This window comes from Felis catus, chromosome D2 (assembly GCF_018350175.1).
Source record: "Felis catus isolate Fca126 chromosome D2, F.catus_Fca126_mat1.0, whole genome shotgun sequence".
Lineage (NCBI taxonomy): Eukaryota > Metazoa > Chordata > Mammalia > Carnivora > Felidae > Felis > Felis catus.
In genome coordinates, this window is record NC_058378.1 from 79,754,226 (window position 1) to 79,781,059 (window position 26,834).

The 26,834-nt window shown below is 54.5% G+C and overlaps 1 long non-coding RNA gene across 1 annotated transcript; it reads left to right on the plus strand.

The window, feature by feature from the left end:
* The first annotated feature begins 5,262 nt into the window (after positions 1 to 5,262).
* On the plus strand, positions 5,263 to 9,096 carry LOC109492892. The gene is made up of 3 exons (XR_002146858.3): positions 5,263 to 6,476; positions 8,179 to 8,326; positions 8,772 to 9,096. It is a non-coding gene; the product is annotated as an uncharacterized LOC109492892 (long non-coding RNA).
* The last annotated feature ends 17,738 nt before the right edge of the window (positions 9,097 to 26,834 follow it).

Below are 26,834 nucleotides of genomic sequence, written 5' to 3' on the forward strand. Positions count from 1 at the left end.
CCCTCCGACCTGGCTGAACCTTGCCCGCTACGCTTGGGGCACTTGGTGAACGAATGAGCTGCAGGGTCCCGGGCTTGGGTTCTGCACTCAATGACTTGCCTGGTTTGCTACGAGACCCTGGGTGGGCCCCTTCCCCTCTCTGGGCCTCACATCCCCGCTCCTGACACGAAAGATGGAACCGGATTAGCTCTTGGAACTGTGCTCTCGCCAAAACGGGTCATTAGCATCCTTATTACGCATCACTAGAGGTGACGGGAGGTGTTCATTCTCTGTATCGGTCTTCTATTGCTGTGAAACAAATTGCCCCAAATTCAGCGGCTTCGGTCAATACCCATCTGTTACCTCGCAGCGCCGTGGGTCGGAAGTCTGGTGGGCTATCTTCTGCAGGTGTCACGAGAATGGGGCCAAGGTGTCAGCCACGCTGGGCTCTCTTCTGCAGGTCCTGGGGAAGAAACCACCTCCACGCTCATTCGGGTTGTCGGCAGAATCGATTTCTTTGCGGCCACGGAGGTGCCTGCTTCCTCGATGGCTGTCAGCTGGGGTTCTCTCTCTCCTTTTAGGGGCCACCCGCGTGTCTTCCTATGTGGCCTCCTCTGCCTTCAAAACAGCAACAACAGTCAAGTCCTTCTCCCTCTTGGAGCCCCTCTGCTTTTCTCTTCGTCTTGCCTTCGGGGGCTCCTGTGGTTACATGGACTCCACCAAGGAGAATCCAGGATGTTAATAACACTCCCTGTCTTAAGGCTGACCGATTAGTGACTTGACCTCTGCAAGGTCCTTTTTGCCACGTAACTGACATATTCACAAGCGTGACCCTGGGGGCAAAGGTGGTAGGTCGGGGTCATTTTAAAATTCAGCCTGCCAGACGTCTGCATCAGGAAGTCCTATAGACTAGTGTCTCCTGGAAGTCGTTGCTTCCTCGGAAGACGTTTTCCTGGGTGGGTCTGGGGACCCCCCCACCTGGGCCTCCAGGTCGGCAGCCCTGCCCTCTGGAGGCCCCCAGTCCGAAAGGATTCGGAAGGGAAGAACCAAGTGCCGTGTCTGTGCCTGGCCTGGCTTCTCATGCAGGTGTCTCATGCACTCAGTCGGCAAGGGTCCCAACCCCCGGTTATTCAGACCGCTCTTAGCTTTCCGTTTATCTGGACCTCCCTATACGATGATTAACATACCATGCTCTTCTAACACGCTCACATAGAAGCAATTTACATCCTGAAACATACACGGACAAAGCTGGGACTTGCTTCGATACGGAAGTGTGGGAAGAGCCGGGGGAAATAAAGAAATGACACTCGCCCCAGGCCGACGACGGTTGATGCTGGAGGGTGGTACGTCAGGCACCCATCGCGATTTCTGGTTTGAGTTGGGAAATGTCCATGGTAAAAAAAAGAGTTTTTAAGATGCATTTTTAAGGGGGGATCTCTTTTCCTCACAAATGGAAAAGCCACTATCATTTGCCATAAAAGTTTCTCAAAAAGTAAACATAAGTAAGAGAGAACACAGAAATTAAATTCCAGCCAGGTGCTGATGGGTGTCTTCCCCTTGTTAACAAGGAGGTCAGCAAATGTCAGAGTTTAAGGTCAGGGCTCAGTGAGCTTTCTCACTTGGTTAGGTTTTTAAGAAGACTTAACAATTTTCATTAAATCCTTCCGATAACGTTCTTAGTAAGCGAAAAGCAGGAAGCAACTCAGTAAGTTGTAGTTAACACAGGATCCATGCATCCCTAATAGCCCCTGTGGTCAGAGAAGCTCTGAGTCACCTTCCAACCCTGCAGTGTCCCTGTCTGTGACTGTGGGTGTGCTGTCTGGGGGATGGGGGGATGGAGGGGGGGAGGCGCCAGGGGTGGAGAGGGACAGACAGCCCAGAGCAGAGGGGAGAGCCCCCTTAGACAGAAAAGTTTGGGTTCCAAGTCTACCTTTGACGCCTCTCACCTTACCTGAGCACCTGACCCTCTTCTCTAAATCCCCCCCCTCCTCCCACTGCCACTCAAGACACAACAGCCCAAACACTGCTCACATCTCCACCCTTGGCTGCACACTGGCCCTGGGAAAGAGCCTGGGGGCCCTCTACCTTCAGTGAGTGACCAGTGAAAGCTTTTCTCTTCCTGCCCCACCCTCTCCCTCCCAGATAGAAGAGAAGACTGCAGGTGGCCTTGTCACCTTCTAAGTCTTAGGCATTCTCAGCATTGAGGAGGTTGGGCCAGGGAGTACTCAGCCAAGGCATGACTTGGGGATTTAAATCCATGGGCCACATCAGGGGAACCAGAGGAGGCTGGTTTCACAGCTGGGCCATCGATCCAGAATTGAGTTGTGAGCCCTTCTGGTCAGTGGTGGGGTTAGGCCCTCTGACCTCTTGGAACCTCTCAGAGGCCTGGTCTCGAACCTGTTCCAGCCTGTCAAGGAAAGGGGCAGAGTGAGAAAATGGGCCAGCTACCGGGAGGTACAGAGGCCACAGGAGAAAGGGTGGAAAGAGAAGGACTGGTTCCTCCCTAGGAACCTAGGATGCTCTCCCAGGCTCGCTGCTACATAGAGACAGGGTGGGGCTCATTGCCTGTTGAATCAGTGCTCTGTTCAAGGTACCAGCCCCCCAACCCACAAATAGGCCAGATGTCACCTGAGAGTCCCACCCGAGCAGGGTGGCACTCAACGGGCTGGAGCACTCAGTCAGGGGTCCCTTCAGGAGCCTGAGGAGCCACCAGTCACCTCGCTCCCGATTCACACATTTATGCACCAATAACACATGCCAACAAGGACCGTGAGTGTTTTCAGATGACAGCGTCATGATTATAGTCCTCTGAGCCATTTGCCGTCTCTTGTTTACTCCTTTTATTTCCTGGTCCACACCAGGCTGTATCACAGTAGATGCGATGGATCTGGCCTCTGGTTGGCCTCTCGGGAGGGAGCATTCTGGGAGAGAGGAGCCCAGGACCCAAGAAGCCAAGAGGTAAGAAGGATCTTTCCTGGGCCAAGAGATCTCTGGGTTCTGCAGTAAAGGCGGGCCTGGTCCTTGCCTCTTTCCAGAGCCAGGAAGACACATTGTCATTGCACCAAGCGGAGGGGACCCTTTTCATCCTGAGTCCTGGCCCTGGCCTGCCTCCCACAGGTGCCCACTGGGGGCTGCACTGGACGTGAAGCCTAGAGTCCCCTCCCCCTCCCCCGGGGCTGGGCCTCCGTGGGTCCTGGGCGGGGAGCTCACCTGGAAGGCAGCCTCCACACAGGGTTTCCCTCCTGCCTTTCAGGGGCTCAGGGCTGAGCGGTCGGTTCTTTCAATGTTGTACCTCAGCAGAGGCTGGGTGTGGCTTCTCCCTCCCTCCAGGAACCACCGACTCAACATTTCATTACACAAACTGAGACAATCCTTGGACATTCCTTTTCAGGCTGCGACCAGGACCTACAGCTGTCATCCCCGGCTCGGGTCGTCGTAAAAACAATTATTTCTTCTTTCACTTCAGCCCGAGAGCTGAGCTGGTATTTGAAGAGTCAAGGAATCAAATATTCATAGAAAAGACTGCATAATTCTTATTTGGAATATTAACAATGTGAAGGGACAGACAGAATCGCTCCTTTTCTGTTAAGCCCCAACCAAGGAGCTGTCCCCCCATTTCGGCTAAAAACCGAACCCAGATAAACAAGGTCCCACCAGTCAGGGTCTGCTCCAGGCAAAGCACTATTATAACAGCAGCGTAAAAAAAAAAAAAAAATATATATATATATATATGTGTGTGTGTGTGTATATATATATATATGTGTGTGTGTGTATATATATATATACACACATATGTATATGCCTAGAACTTCACAATTTATTTTATTTTTTTTATTTTTTTTTAACGTTTATTGATTATCGAGAGACAGAGAGGCACAGAGTGTGAGCAAGGGAGGGGCAGGGAGAGGGAGACCCAGAACCCGAAGCAGGCTCCAGGCTCCGAGCTGTCAGCACAGAGCCCGACGCGGGGCTCGACCTCACAAACCTTGAGATCATGACCTGAGCCACCCAGGTGCCCCTAGGCCTTCACAATTTAAACTTTCATGTTTGCCCAGTCCTTTGAGCCCCCATTCCTAGCTTGGAAAGATCCATATGGGAAATACTAACATACCATTTTGCGAACGAGCCGTAGTCTCTCAAAGAGGAGAAGTCTTGCCCGAGGACTCCGCTAAGAAGTGTGACGGGAAGGACCGAATCCAAGGCTGATGCTCTCCCCCTAAAACCCTCTTTACTTCGCAGAAAACTTCAACCTCGCTCCAGCCCCGAGGAGCCGACAATTCATCGACCCATTTTATAGATAAGAAACTGCAGGTGAGAAAGGTCTGCCTTGGACACCTTTCCGAATCCCCTGTAACGCCCACGCCTCCACCCTTCCACCCACGAGATGTTCCCAGCACCCCAAGACCCTGACCTGACCCTGACCGGGATCGGAGCCCCACAGAGGTGCTGGCGTTCACGTGTGTTTTTCAGTCATTGTTGCTTTCCAGCCCGATATTTAAAAAACAACACACCAAAACCACAGAACACAAGGTTTTCTGCACCTTGGCTGATTTCCTGCTGACTCAGCCAGGCTGGGCAGGAGCCAACGGTGGTAACTTCTCTGGGCCCTGGGTGAGAAATATTTATTGTTGAACAGTCCTCTGTTGAATAAAAGGCGCTCGGGCCTTTCTACAGGGCAGAGAGGCTCAGACGAGGGTGGCTGTATTTCCCCTTTTGGGCGGGTGATTTGGGTGGAGTCCTCGACTTTTCTAGCTGTACCTGCTCCTTCCCTCTGCAGAGGACCTGCAGCCATGATTTGCATAAGCCAGAGCAGCACTTCTGTCGCTGGCTGCACTCTCATACGTGAAGCAGGCAAATGACTTAACGCCTCCGCACCTCCATTTACCCGTCTGCAAAATGGCCAGAATCCAATGCAAGTATTGATTAAGTTGCAAAGATCCCACCTGGGATTCACCCTCCGCTAGCTGCCGTGTTCGGGGATATGGGACTCGTCCCTAGAGGCTGAACCGTGGGTCCGGGCTGACTTGGAAGAAGCCTTTGTAATGTCAGAGTAACAACCAAGAAAACAGCAAAGGACTTCGGGGCACGAGGAAACTACCTCTGCCACTTAATAATGCACGAGGCTTTTTATGATGCATCTGTCAATAGCTCCCGTCTGCCAGGAGGACAGGACGCGCTGTGAGAGTCACTTCCAGGAGGGAACCCTTCACAATACAGTGGAGTCCAAATCCCCAAGACCAGAGACCTGGGGGGTCAATCACGCTTCAATTACCTCAGAGATTACAAAGCAGGATATTGATGTGCTGTGCTCGGGCTGCGCCCCAGGCTGTCCACTCCGTGTTAACAGCGTTCTTCCTCTTGCCATAATTAGCACCTCAATTTTTTGTCCCACTTCCGACCCCGCCCCCTAGCCATTGGAAATTCGCAGACTGGAAATTGATCAGAACTTCAGTTGCTGAGATAACACATGGTGCTTTTTAATCTGTCAGCCTCCCCTTTGTTCTTTCAGGACTGGCTGGTTGCCCTGCCTCCTCCAAGCGGTGCCTGGCAGGGGTCTGCCAAGGAGGTCGACTGAGCAGACGGGACGGCTGTGATCCGTGGGTTGACGATTCACAAGCCCAAGTCTCTCTCCCAAGCCCTAGAATGTTGTATCCCACTGCATCCTGGGCAGATGCACCCCCGAGCCCCTCATCTTCCCCCAAAGCTGCCTTCCGGATGCCTGTCTCGGGGAATGGCAATCACCCAAGTGCAGAGGCTGGGAATTGCCCCGATCTCTCCCCATCTCCCTGACTTCCAGCTGGCCTCTGGATTCTACGTGCCGACAGCTCAAAAACCTGTCCCCTCCTCTCTTGCCCTGCGGCCATGGCCCCAACTCAGACCTCTACATCCCTTGTGCAGACTCCCCACTCCCCGCTATGGCCTCCCACGAGGCTCCTTGCCTCCAGCCCTTGGATCCACTGCAGCCAGAGCTCTCGAGCACGACCCACTGGCTCATCCTTGCCACCACTCAGCCCCCAGTCCCTCTTTCCTTTCTTGCTCTCATTTCATTTCATCTCATTTCATTTCATTGCTCTCTTGCTCACGGCTTCCCAGACACCGTTCTCCCTCTGGTCCCTGAGCCTTTGAATATATTGTTCCCCCAGCGTGGGAGGCTCTCCCCACCCCGCCTTCTGGGCGCCACACATTTATTGCTCCTGAATACCCACGTAGTCTCCCGCATTTCCCAGCCCTCCTTGCAAGTCAGACTGGCCACGTGATGAGTTCTGGCCAACGGATAGAAGAGCAGGTGGGAGCTCCATGTGCTCGGTGGTGAGGCGGTGGACCGACCCCAGGCGGAAGCAGCCTCCGTCACTGAGTCCTTACAACAGCCGGATGTTGAGTCTCTGGACGTGCAGAGCCTGGGTGTGAACAAGAATAAATCCGAAGTGTCAAACCCCCGAGATTTGAGGGTTGGGGTGACTGCAGCCGAGGCCCAGCCCCTCTGGACGGATGGTCTGGTGAGTTCCCTTCCCTTTCCGCGCGACCAAGAGCCACCTCCTCCGGAGGCCCGCTACCCAGGCCCCCAGTGAAACTCAGGTGCCCACTCTGCACCTCCGTAGTGTCCTAGCGTGTTCCCAAGGAGAGGAACTTTGTCATCATCTGCACCACGGTCACTGTCATCGCCATCGTCATCTATCACTTCTTGACCAGTGTCTAAATACTCCACGCATATACCACGTCACCCCCTTCGGTGTGTGCTGTTTATTGTTCCCAGCTTGCAGACCAGGAAACTGAGGCTCAGAGGGGCTCCGTGGCTTGTTTAGTGGCCCAGCTGCTGAGGGTCAGGTCTGTGCAAGCCCCCCACCTCTGCTGGACTCCTCCCTTCTCCACTTTCGTAGCCCCAGCACTTAGCACGATTACCCAGTAGGTGCCCGGTGATGTTTGTTGAATGAATGTATTAGTGATGCTTTCTGGCCTTCCTTTTATGCAGCAGAGCCTCAGGAAGAAAGGGGGGGCCTGCCCACTGGGTGCTAGGGACAAGTGGCAAGTTATGCCCAGAAAGTTCCCCACCATGGCCTTTCCCTCCAGGGCACCTGGTTCTAGACATTGCCTCTCAGTTCACGTTGCAGATTTTTGTGATGAGCCTTTTTTTTTTTTTTTTTTTTTTTAAGAAAACTGAAGGGGGTGCCTGGGTGGCTCAGTCGGTTGAGTGTCCGACCTCAGCTCAGGTCATGATCTCACAGTTTGTGAGTTCAAGCCCCGCGTCGGGCTCCGTGCTGACAGCTCAGAGCCTCGAGCCTGTTTCGGATTCTGTCTCCCTCTCTCTGCCCCTCCCCTGCTCACGCTCTGTCTCTCTCTGACTCTCGAAAACAAATAAATGTAAAATTAAAAAAAAAAATTAAAGAAAACTGAAGAAGGGTGAGATGGTCACAGGCCTCATCGGTCACTTCCACCTTGACGCCGGGATTCAAAGGCTTTGATCCCTCCAGTCCTAGAATAGCTTCCCACCCTCTGCGGTGCAAAGCACTTTTCAGGTGCCTTACCTTATTTGATTCTGAGATACGGGGTTATCCCCCCTCCGAGATGAGAACACCCAGGACCAGAGATGTGAGACAATTACCTCTGCTCGGCCGACTCCTAAGAGGCCAGGCTACAGGTCCTCTGGCATCAGAACCCACGTGATCTTCCCCACCGCCTGCTGCCTCTTTTTGGGGGGCAGACGAGGCGAGCTGGGCGGGTCCTGGGGCCGCTACCAGGGACGCTGGGAGTGACAGCGGAGAGGAGAGCTTGGAAGCAGCTCTGGTAGCCTCTTTCTGATGTCACATTCAGCACAAGGGAGCCATTATGCTGATTGTCCTCTTTCCTGGGCAAAAAAGAACAGCAAACCCAAAGTGACAAGTGGGAAGACTGTTTGGAAGGTCTGAGGGGGCCCATTCCAGGCGGGGCGTGGGTGCGGGGAGGAGGGTTGCCAGGTGAGCAGACAATTTGGATTTTGTCCTTCAATGGCTGGCTGTGTGATGCCAGGATCCGGGGAGAAGAAAGACAGGGCCGTCCAATGTGCCGTAAAGACCGCTCAGCTGACCGGTCTTGCGGCCTCCAGGAATCAGCTGAAGGTAGTCTTTGTCTCTCTCCACCGGCCTGGCCTGATTTGAAATCCCCTGAGATAGCCAGTTGGGGTTGCATTCACTTTTCGTGATTGGCCTGTGTCTCCCCATCTAGGGATTGGAAAATGCACGACCAAAGGCCATCAAAAGAGACAGAAGAGAGGGCCCTTCTTTTTCCTCTCGTCTCTGTCGACCCAGAGCTGGGAGCAATGGAGAACAGATAGAAAATGTGCTGGTAGATGGACGGATGGACGGATGGACAGGTGAGTGGATGGAGGGAGGGAGAGAGGGAGGGAGGGAGGGATGTGTGGACAGAGAGACACTGCCTGGTGGAAAAGCATGAGGTTGCCCTAAAGGCTCTTCAGAAGGGGCCTTCAGGAGTCAGGAGCAGGAAGGACTGGAATCCGGTAGGAGCTGAGGACCCTCCAGCCCACACCACCCCCACCCTTTCAAAGAACCTTCACCGGGTGTGGAAAACCACACATGGAGCCACCTGCCCATCTTGACGCTGAAAACGTGCCACGGCCTGGAAGGACATCAGACATCCAACGCCTATAGGGCATCCCCCAAGGGCACAGTGCCCATCCCCTCCTTGCCCTCGGAGATAGCGCCATGCCTGACCTGTCAACACACGGTCATTGGAGAGCTTGTTTAACTGGAAACACAAGCACGTGATCACAGCCATCACTTCTTTATTCTCTTTCCCAGGAAACAACAGGGGAGATCACAGAAGCCCGGAGCCCAGGAAGTACCAGTGTGGGGACTTCAGAGAATAGAACAGATCCCAAAATTGGGACTTTGGTCTCACGCACGCAACTCAGACGAGCCACGCGGCCTGAGGCAGCCGCCTACTGTAGCTTGAATGCTCATTAAACGTTTGGTAAATGGACCACCGGCTGTTCTGTGCCCTCACGGGACACTTGTGTGGCATCATCCCAAAATCTCTTCGACGTCTCCGCTGGAGAAAGCACGTGCAGTCAGACGTACCTGGGTTGATACCGTGGCTCTGCCATTTCCGATTGGGTGACCATGAAGCAACCGCCTCGCATCTCTGCGCCTCGGTTTCTCTCACTGTCACATGGTGGGGACCGTTAGGTCCATGTCAGGTAGCGGGGAGGAGCGTGGGAAGCAGAGAATTGAAAGGGGCGGCAGCCCCCCTGAATCTATGTCCTCACAAAATGATAGTGGGACGACTTCAAGGCTTTAAGGATCATAGGTCCCCCTTCTCCCTTCCTGAGAGGCACTTGTGTGGTCATTTTCCCATCAGCTTTCGAAATTCCCACGGTGTCTCCCAAGACAGCAGCCTATGCGGCCAGCATTGCAAATGAACCAGAGGTGTGGGTCATCCACACTCCCTCAGATGGTAGAGGGAGTAGAAATTACAGAAATTACATTGGTTCCAGTGAAAACGGGGTCCTCAGATCCAAGATATGCCAAGGACGCCTTTGTTCTAGAACATTCTCTGCATTTCCCCCGTGACCTTTTTTGCCCAATAGTCTTCCCTGCCTTGTTGTATGTAAATGGAGGTCTGAGATCAGCCGTTCCTATTAGCATATGAAAAATCTTCCCCCCTTCTATTGATTGCCATTATTTGAGTTCCCTTCACAATTCCTGCAGACTTAAGAGCAGAACTTGATGTGGACACAGAAAAACGGGAGAGGGGATAGAGAGAACAGGAGCCAACGACAAAGATTTGTTCTGAGTACCCGTACCCCGTACACAGAGCCCCCACCCTGGGGAGGAGCCCAGCAAGAGTTGGATAGGACGTCAGGGACCTTGCCAAGCAGGCAGAACACCAGTCCTTGTGACAGCAGGGAAACTGAGGCACAGGCCAGCCCTGGAACTGAGCCTGCATGGCAGAGGGGAGAAAAGATACCGTTAACTACTTCAGAGGTGCTCCTGGGAAGGTACCAGGTCCGTGGGCTCTAAGGGACTAGCAGGACACATCACCTAGTGGCATGGGTAAGGGTCCATTCCCACCACAGGGCCCAGAGAATGTGGTCAGAGGCTCAGGGCAAAGTCGTAACAACATGAACATCCCTCAGTGTCCCACTGGGCAGGACTCTCTAGGACTATGCCCAGCACCCTGGAACTGACAAGGAAATAGACAGTAAGAAAAAGCCATATAGATTTCTGTGTCTTCTTAAAGACCGTATGTAAAGGATGTGGGCAGGGGCTTCTGATGAAGATGGAAACAGAACAGTCCCCCCCTGGTTGTAAAAGTATCAGAAACGAACAGCCTCCTGAAGATAGAAGAATGCTCTGCTGGGTAATATTGATTATCTTTGGGGTCAGAAATTGTTTCGCAGTTGTTCCTGATTGAAAGGTTCTCTATTAATTCCTACCGGCAGGCAGAATAAGAAATATTGAATACCTAATTGCCTTTGAAATAATTACACCCCCCAAACGTAATATCTTAACCAACGCATCGTGCGATCGATGCTGCGCTGAACTAGGGAGATTCCAGAGGCAATGGAAGGTCGGGGCTGGACGGGGGAGGGGATCGCTAGCGCCCTGGGCTATGGGGTTAGAGCAAGTCGCCTGCTCCTTGAGTCCTGGCCCATCTGCAAAGCTGGCGGACAGGAAATCCTCCCACCAGGACAGCAGCCTAGGGTAAAAGACCACTGAACTAGGAGTCAGAGCCATGAGCGGCATCCTGATCCAGAGATCTTGTGAAAGCGAGTGAAACTCTTATGTTTCCTGTCTCTCTCTTCTGCAAAATGATGCCTACCGAGAGTGACCCCCAAGGGTGGGGGGTGGGGTGAAAAGCCGGTGGAATCCATACATCCACCGATATACGTGGAAGCATTTTGTCATCTATGAATTTATCCATTCACTCATTTGAGAAGTATTTGTTCAGCCCCTGCTCTATGCCAGCTCACACCTAGGACCCGGAGCGACAAAATAAAAAAGAGCGAATCCCTGCCCTTCGAGAGATGCAGTCTAGGGGGGACTGCAGGCGACAAACAGAGGGACACATAAGATGTGTAGCATGCTGGTGACGGGCGTAAGGAGAAAAAACAAATCAAGGAAGGGTGAAGTAAAAGGTTGGGGAGAGAGAAATTAGAGAGAGAGCGGGATACAGGTACAGGTGGCCGAAGAGAAAGATTTATTATGCGGAAACGGCTCATCAAGGAGGCTGAGAAGTCCCACGATTCTCCATCTGCAAACTGGAGACCCAGGAAAGCCAGTGCTGTGGTTCTAGTCCAAGGGCAGGAGGTTCATTTCCCAGCCCAGTAGTCAGGCAGAGAAATAAAATTCAGCCTTTCTCCACTTTTTTGTTCCATTAGCCCCTCCGTGGATGGGATGAAGCCTGCCAGCCTTGGGGCAGGTAATCTGCCCTCCTGGGTCAAATACTAATCTCTTTCAGAGACACACCCAGAAATCAGGTTTGACCGGATATCTGGGCACCCTGTGGCTCAGAGAAGTTGACACAGAAAATTAGGCTAAGATCTCACAAAGTACAGCGGACCACGCAGAGAACCTGACGGGCCGCCTCACCCTCCAGGCATCCGTGGTCTCTCTAGAAGAAATCTCGGACGACTTTTTCAAATCCACTCAGTTTCCTGGAGATTCTGACAAGTAGCGTTGGGGGATTTTGCCCCTACTTGCAGATGCCCGGTACTGATCTGTACACCCTGTGCATGGATGCTCCTTCTTTTTAAAAACAAATTTCTTTCATGTTTATTTGTTTTGGAGAGAGAGACAGACACAGAGCACCAGTGGGGTGGGGGTGGGGGGGGGTGCAGAGAGAGAAGGAGACACAGAATCCGAAGCAGGCTCCAGGCCTCGAGCTGTCAGCCCGGAGCCTGATGTGGGGCTTGAACTCGATAACTGGGACATCATGACCTGAGCCGAAGTGGGACGCCTAACCGACTGAGTCCTGCTCCTTCTTAACTCTAACAATCAGAGACCGAGGGAGAGAGAGAGAGAGAGAGGGGAGAAAACCATTATTTCCTTTCCACAGACCATACAGTCCTATGGTTCAGGAAGGTTAAACAATTTGCCCCCCCCCCCTTTCAGAGCTGGATTTTGTGGCCAGTGTGATTCCAATGCCAGACTCTTAACCACTCCCCAAACCCTCTGCCCCACCTGGGGACCTCCACCCACCTTTGAGGCAGTGATCGATGTTGACAAACACGCATCCCAACAAACCCAGTTGACAGGAAAACAGGCTCAAAGCGGAGGAAGGCTTCCCAAAGGACGATTTCTGCAGCGGAACCCCCTGCAATTTAGAGCCATAAGTCCAGGTTCAAATCCTGGCTCCACCCATAAGAGCTGAGGGACCTCAGTCCCTTCAGGGTTCAGAGCCACGGGCCCCTCACCTGGGGCAGTCGGCACTCTTACTCTCCATCATGCACCAGCAGCTGTTTCCCTAAGGATGCAGAGAGCTTGCTTCTGAGAGCAACCACGACTCCCTTCCCACCTACCTCTAGGGATACAAGGGGAGTCGACACATCTTGTAAGATCTCAACCGTGTGGCAGGGGCAGGGTGCCTTCCTGCCACCGTTAGATCTTTGGTCCCAACTTGCAGCCACAAATCTGTGCCACTGTCTCTCCTTCCAACAGCTATAATGCCATCAGCACAACCCTCCCAGGGCATTGGCGTAGAATTGGAATTTTTTTTTTATTTATTTTGAGAGGCAGAGAGAGAGAGGGAGAGAGAGAATCCCCAGCAGGCTTCCTGCTGTCAGCACAGAGCCCAATGCGGGGCTCGATCCCACAAACCGTGAGATCCTGACCTGAGACGAAATCAAGAGTCTGACGCTTAACCGACTGAGCCCCCCAGGCGCCCCATGGAATATTTTCAGTGACTGATTGCCCCCATCTCAGCCCCTGACTACAAAACCCTAATAAGTCACAGGTTCCACTGAGAATTTGAAAAAAGAAACTGAAATCGGGTATTTTTAGAAAACCTTTCAGCCTTGTCCTAAAAACACCTGCTATCTGAACTTTAACCTCAGCCTGAAGACCACAGTGGCTGAGGACAGAGTTTCGGGAGGAGGGCTGGGCCGGGCCTGGAGGAGGGTGCACAGGACTGTTGCTTCCGAACAGCCCAGCTCAGGCGTCTCTTCAGATAACAGACCCGGCTCGGATCCACGCTCGATAAAATCAACTCCCTTCCGTACAGATGCTTCCGAGCACTGACATCCTGTGGCTCAGAGGTGGGAGCCACGGAGGAACCTCCATTTTCCTCCACGCCAGACTGTGACAGCTTCCGGGGCAGCCCCAGACGCACACTTGGTGCCCTCAAGCTGCTGTGGGGCCCTCTGTGATCACAGGGCAGGTCCTGAAGGGCAGAGTACAGCGCGACACCGACCGGGGGTCTGAGCGAACACGGCCGGCCCGAACGACGCCAACAGCCACGGCCTCACAGCCTCAGCCTCCATCCCCTGACTGTCCCCCAGGGTCCGCCTACACTTCGGTCCCTATTTGGGGCTCTTGGCAGCATTAGGCGTTAGCGGTTACTCTCCTTGGAACTTCTTTTCTCCCGCTCTGCCTTCGATTGCCTCCTACGGTTCCTACCCTTAGGCTCAAGTCGTGATCTCGAGGTCCACGAGTTCGAGCCCCACGTGGCACCGTCTGCTGTCGTAACAGCTCAGAGCCCGGAGCCTGCTTCGGATTCTGCATCTCCCTCTCTCTGCCCTTCCCCCTCTCAAAAAATACATAAACATAATTCAGCGGTCAGCAGCCACATGGGGGTCCTAAACACTTGGGGAAATGAACTTTTAATTTTGTTTCATTTTTTGATCAGTTTGAATTTCAATCGGCGCACAGGGATGGTGGCTATGGCATGGGGCAGCACAATTTTCTCTGCCCTGGCCTTTCATCTGGATACTCTGTGATTGTACAAAAGCATTAGCTGCGATCTCAATAACGTTACTTACAAACTCTCTCTGAGTTGCTTATCAAAATAAAGAAACAGGACGGTCAGAAGTGAAAACAATTCTGATTTTCAAATAGGTTCATTTCTCCTTCCAGAGGCAAAGACCTCATTCATGCCCCTGGGTGGGGCCCCAAGGACAATCCTAACGTCCTCCTGTCCCAGGCTCCTGCCCCAGCCGGGTGTTAGAATCTGCTGGGGGAGATTTTTAGAAGCTCCAAAAACTGGGTCCAACCTCAAGCAAATTAAGTCAGGGTCTCAAGGCCTGGAGCCACAGTGATTCTAACGGGTGGCCGCAGTCTTGCCCACGGCCCTGCTGACTTACGGGGAAGCTGAGGGCAAGAGGAGAGGGCAATTTGTCCAGTTCATACAGCAGTTTTCCTGACAGCCTGAGCTGGACCCCAAGTCCCCAGACTCAAGGGCCAGGCAGGCTTTGATGCAGGCCTGGCGAGACCAGGGTGCGGTGCCCACGGAGACGGCCAACCTCCCGACTCTTCCTGGTTTCCAAGCCATGGCCCAAGCTGGTATTCCACCCACCTGAGGCCTTTTAACTCCCCAACAGCGGGGCGCATCCGTCGGCCATGCTGACGCTCTCAAGGATGGTATAAAGCCATGTCCCTTTCCCACTGGGGTATATTATTCAGACCGGGCCCCACAAATCTGAGAAAGGTATCTCTCCCCTTGTCACAGTGTAAAACACTCAATTTTCTGTGCTGAAGGAAGCAGATTTCACGTATAAGGTCATTCCGGACGTGGAATGGGGAGACCACTCCAGGCATGGGGAGACCCAGCGTTACACAGACCCCACCAGCTTTGCCCGAAGGGAAGGAGGTGCAGCTAGGGGTGGGGGAGCCGCGTGTGCTGGGCCAAGGCCCATAGGAAGGCCCTCAATTCCACACTGGGTCCGCTCAGCCTCCCCAACCCCTGAGCAGGGACCTCCTCCTGGAGGCCCCTTGGTTGGGATGGGTGCTCCCCCCCACCCCCCCCAGACACTTCTTCTCGAGGGCTTCCTCCGCCCAGGAGCCCTGTCCTCACTCTCGGCTACTCTCTGAACCCTCCCGTGCACCTGCGGGTCCAGCAGCTGGCTCACCCCCAGCCCACGTCTGGAGGCCGAGGATTGTTTCTTTTGCCGGTTTTGTTAATTTCCAAAGTCAGCCTGGTCTGGTGACGCAGCCAGGACACATGTGGACTCACATCTTAGCTTCCCCGCTTTAGAGCCATGTCACCTCCTAATAGAGCTTCGGCTTCTTCATCTATAAAACGGAACCCACCTTCCGGGAGGCATGGAGGAAAGGGCTTCCTTAGAGGACAGTCCCACACACCCCACAAGGGCTTCACAGATGTCGTTTTTCGTCTCCCTCCCCCCCCCCCACCACTCGTCAACTGCCTGCTTCCCCCCCAGACTTGGGTCCCGGTCTCATTTTCTTTTGTTGTCTCTTGAGCCTTTCTCAGTGCCCGGTAAAGGGCTGGGGGGGGGGGGAGGGGGGGACATTTGGCAAATACGTGCTCAACGCGTTAAAAATATCCGGAAGGAGAGGATACAGGATTGCCTCCCGGCTTCTTCCCCAGGAATTAGAATTTAGAACTGCCTTCCTCTCACCGATAAGCCTCACAAACAGACCATTTGAGGCCATTTCCTCCATTACAAACACACACACACGCACGTACACACATTCAGCATCAAATGCGTTCCCGTCAAACAATAGGAGGAAATGAGAGGAATCCTTCGCCAGCCTGGAAGCGAACAGGTTAATGGTATGGTAAGCAGACCAGGGAGCCGCTAGGCTTGACAGTGAGAAAAACAGGAAATGGCGTGGTGTGGTGGTGGTGATGGTGATGGTGGCAGTGTCTGTGCACGTGTGTGTGTGTGTGTGCACTCCTGTTCTGCCTGTGGAATGCGCTCCCCTCACAGATGCGCCTGGAACCGAAGCCACCGCAGCCTGGGGTGCTTTCCGAGCCCCAGGAGCCCTCCAGGCAGAGTAGGGCACCCCCCCACAGATGGGAGGGTGGATCCAGGGGAGAGGGAGGGGGCGAGGAGATCTGCAGAAGCCGTGGAGTGCCCCAGGACCCGGTGCTCTCTCGGGAAGGCTGGTTTTTCACCCCTGTCCTGGAGGAGCCCGGGTTTTCGGCAGGGTTTCTGATGGAAAAAAGGGGTTGCAAACCGTTGACTAGTAGAAAAAGTCCTGGGACAGCTCAGGAGGGCTGCATCCTGAGTCTTGCCGTACTGGTGTCCTTGTTCAGAGCAAACACCCACGCAGAGAGCTCAGAAGGGGAGTTGGCTTAAGGGTGAGCTGGATTCAGGTGGGGCTGGGAAGTCATCAGGACTCAGAGATTGTCTGCCTCTCTCTGTCTCAGTCTCTGGCTCTCTCTGACTCTCTTTCTCTCTTCCCTGGGCCATGTGGTCTCTCCGCGCTCCCCTTCTCTCTTTTCTCTCTCTTTTGATCTGCCAGGGGGATATGCGACCTTGCAGTCTCAAAGTCCACCATACACTGACTAGTCTCCAGTGGCTCGATCTGGAGCTCCGTGTCATAAATGTCTATAAAGTGGCACCGTTCATGTGCTGGGCACTGGGAGGCCCTGGGACGCAGGACAAACAAGGCAGACTGACCCTCATGGGCCTACCCCGTCCTTCCATTTCTCCGGGGAGGTAATTCGATGGGTCCCTGGTCTTGGGTTACTGTCCTCCGGTCCGCTCAGCTACAGCAGAGAGAGTCACGTGATGCCGAAATGACTAAACTTGAACCTTCAGTGGAGCTGCGAGCCGGCCGGATCCAGCCTGCTACCTGTCTCGTAAATAAGGTTTTATTGGAGCGTGGCCATATTTATTTGTTTACATACGGTCTGGGGCTGCTTTCACACCAAACTGGCAAAGTGAGTAGTTGTGACAGAGATTACATGGTCTACACAGCCTGCAATGTTTACTATCTGGCGCTTTATGGGGAAAGTTGGCTGAGCCCTGAGCTAGGATGGCAGCTGTCAAACACTGACGTGTGCCACCAAGTACCGTATAAATGTAAGGAATTCCGTAGTGACATTATGCCGTCCCTCATCCTGCCAGTATTTCAAGAGTCGGCAGGGCCGCCTGGATAAAGTTGTCGAACCTTCTAGATGTTATTTTCCACGGTGCCAAACTTGCAGGCCATTTGCAAAAAGACAAATGGAGCTGATCTGTCCAGGTCCTGGTGGCTGTGGATGTGACCTCCGCTGAGCCTGTCTCAAGACGGCGCGATCCCCCGGGCAGACCCCCGGCGGAGGTACACCTGTCACCCAGGTAGTGTGCTCAGCGTCATGACCAGTAGCTCAGTCATCCTCGCCACAGCTTTGCGAGGTTGGCACTGTTGTTGGCCAATTTTACTGAAACCGAGGCTTGGGGGGAGGGACCCACAGCCTAATAAAAGTTGGAGCCGGGTTAGGACCTGGGTCTGCAGATCCCAGGGCTCCAGCCCTTCGTCCCAGGGCTAACGAGTCTGTGAAAAATCACATATGTAAGTCATCCACTCGGCGAACATTTGAGTGCATCATCTTTGCAAAGTCATTGCCGGGTGCTTTGGGGGACAGAAAGAATGAGGAATGCAGCGTAGCACTTGGTGCAGGGAGCATGGCATCTGGGGGGAGTGGGGGGGGGGACACTGATGCAGAGGAAACTGGAGGCAGGATGGAAGAGCTCTGCAGAGGTTCGTCCGGATGACCGTGGCAGCAAAAGGGACGACCATCCAGGAACTCTGCTGCCTGAAGAATCCCGAAGATTATACCCGCTGAGGCAGACCCGGGTCCCCGGCTTCCCGCGGACTGCGTTTCCCAAGCCGCCCTGAAGAAGGTGGGGCCACGTGGCCGCTGTGACTGCGTCCCATCCGAGGGGTCCACGCTCCGCTGATCCTCTGTGCTCTTCCCCTTCCAGCTCACCGGAATGGAGACCACCCCCGCACCCCGTGAGACCGAAGAGGACAGTGACAATGACAGAGGCACAAGACAGGAGGCAGGGTGGCCGAATCCCCACTGGAGGATTGCTGTAGGTGCCTGTGCCTGGATGGTTACGTGACCAAGAACGAACTACAGTCATGTTGACCCAGTGAGATTTGGGGGGCTGTTTGTTACAGGAGCCAGAATAATCTAAACAGCTGGTTCCCAACTTTGCCTCGCAGCTAAAATCGCAGGTAGGGCTTATTTGACATCCAGGTCCCCGGTTCCACCCCGGGTGTTCTGATTCAGGAGATCTGGACGGTGACCTGGGCACGCACGTGAGGGAAAAGCACCAGGTGGTTCTCATACAGACTCGGGTTAAGATCCACTGGTGTCTAGGGGCACCCGGGTGACTCGGTCCGACTTTGGCTCAGGTCACGATCTCGTGGTCCATGAGTTCAAGCCCCCCCGTCGGGCTCATCGCTGTCCGCGCAGAGCCCGATTCAGATCCTCTGTCCCCCTCTCTCTCTGCCCCTCCCCAACTCACACTCCCTCTCTCAAAAATAAATAAACTTAAAAAAAAAAAAAAAAAGAAGATCCACTGGGGTCTAGAGAGACTCCCACATCTTGCAGATTCTGCAGAAAATGAAAACCAGTGAGGTCACTGTACAAGTGACACAGCTAGTCGGGGGCAGGGTCGGGGGCCAAGAAATTCAGTCTCCTAACGCTGAACTGATTCTGTGACTGATCGACAAGCTCCTTGCAACGTTCTCAAGCCTCGATGCCACTGTGGGGGTTTTGCCAAGACGATGTCTTTTGGTTGATAGGGTTTAAATGCCACCAAGTTGTGTACAAGTGTTGAGAAAACTGTTATCTGATTGGGGGGAGGGGTCAAAACAGTGTGTTCATTTGCTTCTGCCTCTCCCCACCTCCCTCCTCAACCCTCCCCCCACCCCGCCCTTGTCCCCCCTCTGAGGTCAGCGCGGTTCCTTTCCCTTCGGACCCTGTGGCCCGATGACTTCCCTGGAGGGCATCCGCTGTGCATGGGTTTAGTGCTTAGCAACCACACACATGGGCACACACATACACACGCACACACAATCACATCATATACGCACCTCATAACCCCCACACACATCCACCCCTCCCAAACCACACACACCTCACACGTCACACTCACCCAGCATCCTTTAAGACTGTGCGTGGCATTAAATCAAACATCCTAGGTCAATGATAGTCACCCTCAAGACACGAGTTTTTAGAATTTCTGCCACTCTGGTCAAAAGCCTCGATAAAATTCTTACGGGCTTCGTGGATTCTCGCGTAGCTTTCTCGATTGAAGATCGTCGTTAGGAGCCCGGGTCCCCACGGCGGCGACTGCTCCGTCTGGTGTCCCGGGTGGGCTGGTGGGCCCTCAGCGACGGCAGATGTGCCCCCGTGTCCCGACACGCACCTCGGTCTCCCCAACCCGCTGTGGGCTGAGGGGTGCGAGCCCGCCCCAGCCGTCTGCTGGTTGCCCTGACCCTTCTTCCCTCCCCTCCCCTGCACCCCTGGCTCAGCACAGGGTAGGTCCTGGCACACAGTAGGTGCTCCCCAACGCTCAGGAGCACGGATCCCCGTTCCAGCCCAGGGCACACGTTGTCGGATTTTATGTTAACATTTCTGAAAACACGATCCTAGCTGCAAGTCAGGAGACGGTTAAGGAGCAGCAACCACCTCTGGGAACATTTTCCTCGGTGAGGAGATTTAGATTCATTAGATTTCAGCATTTACAGAAAAGAAAATTTTTTTTTTTTTTACCTGCGGGCTCCGAAGAAAATTCCATTCCATATTTTAAAGTCACAGCCCAGATTTTTAATTTCCTAATGGACTTATAACAGGAGAAGAATTGCTCCCTAATACGGTATTCTTTCCAGACACCAGATCTCTTCCCATCTTGAGTTTGGCGATGTGACCTCCTCACTACAGAGGCGAGCTTCCTTCAGCCTTGGTTCCGAGCACATTCGCGGAAAGTCTCTTCCCTGGAGTGAGCTCATCGGGCAAGCCCCCCACCCCCCCCCAGGCCACCCCAGCCCCTGCTTGAACCCCAGAAGATTCCCGGACAGACAGCCCCCCAGCTTCTCCTCCTTCTAGCGCTCACCGGCCACCATTCCCCGCCCTCATCTTGTCCTCTTTCCCATGTGGCCCTAGCTGTCATTCCTCTCCCCTCACCTGGCAGGGCTCCAGCGTCTGGGGGTCTGGCTATGGCCTCGGACAGAAATGGTTTGGGGCACTCGTGGGCTCCCGGACATCGGGATGCCAGGCTGGACACTGGCCTCATGAAGGACCAGGAGGGAACCCCTGCAGAGGCAGTCTCCGCACCACAGGGACAGGGTGGGCACTGGAGGCCCTGAGGCTGCTCTCTGAGCTGGGTGCTCCTTTGCCGGGCTCTGTCCCGTCCCCCGGCAAGGCGCAGAGGGCTGGGCCAGAAAGGAGAGGCGGGGCTGGCAGCAGCCTCAGAAGGGAGCAGTGGGCTGGCTCTGGAAGCCGGGTGGGGCCAGGGGAGAGTCTGTACCCAGGAGGCTCCAGCCAAGGAGGCCCGGAGGGCAGCCCCCAGGCCATGCTGACTCAGTGTGAGGTCCCAGGGACCAGGAGAAATGGAGAGTCTTCTGGAGGTTTTAGGCAAGAGAGTGACTTATTCAGACGGTCCCCAGGACCAAGTGGTGATATTTCTTCAGGAAGGCCCTCGTCCTCTGTCCAGAAGCAGCCCTCCTGTGCTCGTCCCCTGCCACCATGGTCCCCGCCCAGGACGGGACCAAGATGGCCCCAGGCTCCCCAGAGCCCCATCAGGTGGCCTCCACGGCCAGGCAGTAAGACAGCCAGACTTGCCCGCCCTGTGAGCCCAGGGAGGCTTGTCACCGCTGGTTACAAGACCGAGGACGGTGTCTGCGGGCCGTAGCCAGAGGCTCCTACAGGGCCTGCGGGCCCCACGTTTGTCAGGCCTAAGGAAAGTTTTGGGACAAGAGGATCCAGGCTGCAGCCCCAGCCCTGCCACCCACTACCCTGTGACCGGGCCTTGGTTTCCTCTTCTGGGCAAGGAGACAGCAAAGCAAGCCTCACCGGTGGCTGGAGAGGCTGGAGGGGCACCAGCAGGCTAGGCCCAGGTGGCACCACGCCACCCCCACCGCCCTGGGGTACTTGCCACCACACAGGGTGCCCAGGTATTACTCGAAGATGAAAACCCCACCCAGAACCTTTCTAAACATTGTGTGTTTACAACTGAGGCCAAGCCCCAGGGGGGACAGAAAGCACCTCAACCTTCTGACGCTGGCCTAGAGAGCTGGTGCGGGGCCCTTTCTTCTCCTCTTGGGGGTGGGGGCCTTGAGCGGGGGCATTGGGGTCAGGACTGAGCTCCCCAGTTTCCAGGGGCACGGCTGGGACAGGAGAGGTGACGGAGAACCACCTGGAAAGCCCCCGAGAAGACAGAATCAGTGAATATCTGCCCAGGAAAAGTCTGAGATGGGGGGGTCCAACATCCTTTATTGCCCAAATGGGGCAGTGCAGGCCAGGGAGGGAATAATGCTTGGCAAATTCAGAGCCTGCCCCTTGAGGAGGATGTGGTCCCCTCTGCAGAGGCCTGCCCCATCACGTGTCCTTGTCATTTCCGCTCTCTGCTGCCCCCAACCTGTCTTTCCTTCCTCACTCTTCCACTCCTTCTTTCCTTCTCCAAACCCTCAAGGCAGGCTGGGGGGCGGGGGATTGGGGGGGGGGGGGGAGACAGGAGGCAAGGCCTGGGGGGCTCCACTGCCCTTAACAGTTTGGCTGGCAGGGAGGGAGTAACAGACATTCAGGTCCCCAGGGCGTGTGATGCCACAAAAGCTGGAGAAGCAACTGTTTTCTCCACCCCCGCCCAACATCCTGGGCTCTCCCCCAAGCAGCCCTTCCGTGCGCCCCCTCTGTTCCACAATGTTTTACCCTTCCGTGCACCCGCTGTGCAACCCTGAAGGCGGGGGCGGGGGGGATCACATTCGCCTTCTATGCATCCTTATCTGCAAACTGACAGCTTGGAGCAGACTCTCCGTGGCTTTGCCGGCGCACACCTTGCGCGCATCCAAGCCCCGGGTCCAGCACACCCAAGCAGGGGGCCCAGCAAACCCGGAGAAACCAGCTCTTCCCGCTCCACTTTCCCGCGTTAACCAGCCCCGTGATGCACACAACTCCCGACAATTATCTTCCCTTTTTGACCTTCAACCACTCAAAGGATTTCTTTCTCACTCTGAGTCACTCCCGAGGGGCGGCACAGCCCAGGTGGGGAGGAGCAGCCTGGAGATGAGCCACATCCCATTTCCCTTCCCCCCAGGGGATCGTGGTCCGAGGCTCAGGCCCCCGCTCCCGACCACTCAGGGCCGAGCTGACTCCATCGCGTCGCACGCCCTGGCCATGCATAATTGACGAGCCTCGTTCTCCCCGTGCGCAGCCCTGAGTCGTCCGGGGCCGTGATGTTAAAGGCTTCCTGGGAAGCACTGCTCTTATCTCCAAGTGGGGTAATTAATGTCACACAGGGGTTTCCAGTTCTGATTCCGGCTGCAGCTCTGACCGCCTACAATTCCTCCCTGGATGTTTCCAGAAGCACCCGGGCCTTTAGTATCTGTCAGCTCAAAGGAGTGCCATCCACTCGTACCTGCTCCTATTGTCGTTAAAGGAAGAGGCCCACAGGGCTGGGGTCCAGGCCCTGTGCCAGGGCATCAAAGTGTGGGAGGCAGCCACCACCCGGCAGCCGACCCTGCTTGCTCGTGTCAGAGGGCCGGCCGCCCCTCGTCAGCCTCCGCTGCCTGTTCATGAACAGCTAGTCCCGCTCTCTAAAGGAGAGGCTGTTTGAAGCTAGATTGCCTGGTCCCCAGGGCAGAGGAGCGGTGGCTGCTTTTGGGGTCTGAGCTCCGCCCACTAGGCAGCCGCTGACCCAGTGTTGTTCGAAGCTGCCAGAAGTTTTGAGAAGCTGGTTGTCAGCAGCGCCTCGGTGTTAGAGGTGTGCGAGCTGAGCCCCAGATTGGTGAGGAACCGTGCATAGGGACACACACATACACACACACACACACACATACACACACACACACACACATACACACACACACACACACACACACACGAGGACCAGGACCCGGACTCAGGTTCTCCAGATGCCACTCTCTTCCCTCTGCCCCAGCAGTGGCCAGACCACCGTGACAATCCCATCCCGTGCGGGCGCCTCCTCTCCCCCCAGGACACTTGAGAGAATGTGGTAGCTCCCTCTTCACCGCTGGGGAGAAGCTGGGAGGCATTGCTCCTTCCCTGGAAGTGGAAGGAAGGGGAAAGGGGACATCTGGGGGCTCGGTGGGGTAAGCGTCCAGCATCGGCTCAGGTCATGATCTCATGGTTCGTGGGTTCGAGCCCCGCCTCGGGCTCTGTGCCTGGAGCCTGCTTCAGATTCTATGTCTCCCTCTCTCTGTCCCTCCCCTGCTCGTGCCCTGTCTCTCTCTGCCTCTCAAAAATGAATAAATGTTAAAAAAATTTTTTTTTAAAGAGGATGGGGAAGAGACACTCGATAGCCTCTTGCACACACATGTGCATGCACACACACGCCCTCCGACGCGCACACCATGGGCCTGGGTTTGAAGCGCGCAGGAACCTCAGAACTCTACACTAGCCTGCGGGGGTCAGAAGGGCATTTAAAGGGACTTTAACTCTACTACGTAGGAGACCGCTTTGTCTGGGCTGGCCAGGGGGGGTGGGGAAGACCCTAAGGGATGCCAAGTCCCCCCTGAGGATTCCTGCAGCTCCGGACAGTTGTCAGGACTGGGCTAAGACCTGGAGTACTGAGCGGGGAAACTGAGGCAGCCACCCAGGAATGCAGCTCACACCAAAGCCTTAGCGTGTGGAGAGGCTGTGTGTCCCTGTGTTTGGCTACCCAGGGCTCATGGCCAGCACATCAGATGCCAGGCGAGTAACATCCTCCCACCCACTGTCTCTCCTGTGGCTGCAGCCGTGTTGTGGAGAGAGAGAGAGAGAGAGAGAGAGAGAGAGAGAGAGGCCCTGTGACCAGCAGGGTGGGGCGGGACGAGCAGGTAGAAACTGCCTCTTCCTTTTCTCCTTCCCCTCGGTGGCTTTCTGGTTTCTCTTTCTCTCCTCTCTCAACTTGCCCTGTGCTCCCTGGATTCGGGTCACAGCCCGAGAGGCATTATGCAGTGTAGGCCCTGGGGGTCTGGAGCAAACCCAGAATACAGGAAATAATGAGGGGTGATGGGAGCTGGGAGTCTCGAGCAACGGCATGGCAGAATAAAGAAGGAAACAAAACGGCTCAAGGAATTAAATAAGGGGAAAAGCCTTTTGCAATAACATCACGGAGAGCGTTTCACCAAGCGTCTTGGGATTTCCCCGCAGACCCTGGGGCAGAAGCCATTCTTATCCTTTTTCTGCTGTCACTTCAACGAATCTCTCCAGAGTCACAGATATTTCTCGTTAGCCTCAGGCTGGAACCCGGGGCTTCCTAGATATTAAACATTAACATTGGCACATGCACTTTTCTTAAAGCAAGAACAAGCTAAAATAGAGAATTCACAAGTCCGCTGCCCTGTGATCATTTTCCCTGCCTATGGTTCAAGGATTTGACATTTTCATTCACACACTGCGCAAATGTTTATGGAGCACCCACTGAGCTCCTGGCTTGGTTTTGAAGGCAATGGCTCCATTTCAAAACCTGGTTGAGATTCTTTTTTTTTTTTTTTCTTTTTTACGTATTTTTAACATTTGTATACTTCCCCAAATGACCAGTCCGCTTAATCCCACAGATGGCCATCTCAGAAGAAGAAACAAAAGTGTTGGTCCGATGTGAGTAGGCGGGAAAGAAGAAGGTGGGGCTGTGGTCGCCTGCAGTTGTGGATGTCGGATCCCGGGGCCCCGGGGACAGGGGCTGCATGCCGAGAGCGCAATCTGGTGACCCCACAGCACACGGCACTGTGTGTCCGAAGAGACTGTGGCATGAGACCGGCCCAGGGCCGGGGTGCGGGGTGTCCCAGGGAGGGCCTGGCTTCTAAGGCAGGTGGACGCCGAGGGGCTTACCCTCCAGAAGCTGCATGGACAGCTTCTCCACGGGAAGAGTCTTGCCCCCGCCCCCCCACACCCCCACTTTACCTCCCCCAGTTGCAGTTAAAGGCAAGGACCGAGGTGGGCCCTTGATGGGTTTTGCCTTCACCCAGGAGGTCATGATCTCACCCGTGATCACTTTTTTAAAAATTTTTTTAAGTTTACTTATTTATGTTGAGACAGAGACAGTGCAAGTGGGGGAGGGGCAGAAAAAGAGAGAGAGAGAGAATCCCAAGCAGGTTCCACGCTGTCAGTTCAGAGCCTGATGCGGGGCTGGAACTCACAAAGCCACAGGATCATGACCTGAGCGGAAACCAAGAGTCAGACGCTTCACCGACTGAGCCACCCGGGCGACCCATCACCCTTCTGTAAATTGATGGCTGTAAAAAAAAAAAAGAGAGAGAGAAGAAAAGAAAAAAGAAAAAAAATTATTCTACATCAAGGTTTTCTTTTCTTTTTTTTAAATTTTTTTTTTTAACATTTATTTATTTTTGAGACAGAGAGAGAGAGAGCATGAACGGGGGAGGGTCAGAGAAAGAGGGAGACACAGAATCTGAAGCAGGCTCCAGGTTCTGAGCTGTCAGCACAGAGCCCGACGCGGGGCTCGGACCCACGGACCGTGAGATCATGACCTGAGCCGAAGTCGGACGCTTTGCCGGCTGAGCCACCCAGGCGCCCCTCTGCATCAAGGTTTTCAAAGCAAATAGAGTAATTTGACAAAATTCAAAACCCTCCTGCAACTCGAAAAGGGGTCGCGACGGCACGGGAAGGACCCTAAACCAGGAGTCAGGGGCCTGGCCGTTTCCCCTTAGCTCTGCTCCCAAGTCACCAAACAAACTTGGGGCCCTCCTTCCCTTTTTAGGTCTTTTCTCCTGCATTCGCTTACACATGAGTTCAAAGCCATTCGCTGTGCCCCTTACTCTGCTTCGGCTGGTGCAGGCAGCAGCTACGGGTATGACTAATACCCAGTCCCTCCCTCCGGCGGCCCTGCGGGATGACGGCACACAGTCCCATCTGCCACCATGGCACTAGCTCCTTAGCTGTCCCGGGGCCACGGAGGAGCAGAAACGGATACATCTGGATGCATGGAGGCCAGGGATGGGATCACTGTGGCCTCCAAGGGCAGGGACCGCAGGGTGACATCTGCTCTATGGTGACAGCAGTGGGGATGGAGAAGGGGAGAAGAGGACTAGATGACTAATCAGATTCTCAGGGCCTCGGTTTCCCCATCAAAGCAGGGGGCTAACTATACCTGACAAGCCCTAACCAGGACACCTAGCTGAAGTGCGGTCACAAACAAAGACTCGTTTGCAGACGGGTGAATGCTGCTGACGAGGGCTTTGAGTCCAGCATTCGGGGCATCCGTGCGGCTCCCAGCGGTTCCTGAAGGAATCCGGAGACGGCTTGTGCGCCAAGATTGGTTTGACCCAACAGTGGCAGTGGATACCTGGAGTATTTGAGAAGGTACCTGCTCGATCCTGCACCTTTGTTGTTCTTTAGGTTCTGTCCTAAACTGTCCATTACTCTTTCCATCAATAGTAGTTGGAGGGGTGCCCGGGCGGCTCAGTTGGCAAAGCGTCCATCAATAGTAGGTGGAGGGGTGCTTCGGCTCGGGTCATGATCTCACAGTTTGTGAGTTCAGGCCCCGCGTCGGGCTCTGCGCTGACAGCTCGGAGCCTGGAGCCTGCTTCGGATTCTGTGTCTCCCTCTCTCTCTGTGCCTCCCCACTCGCACTCTGTCTCTCTCTCAAAAATAAAGATTAAAAAAAAATTTTTTTTAATAAAATAAAAGAGAACAGTAGCTGGAGATTCTGGGGCCCCAGGTGGCTCAGTCAGTTATGCATCCGACTCTTGGTTTCGACTCAGATCACGATCTTGGGGTTCGTTCGT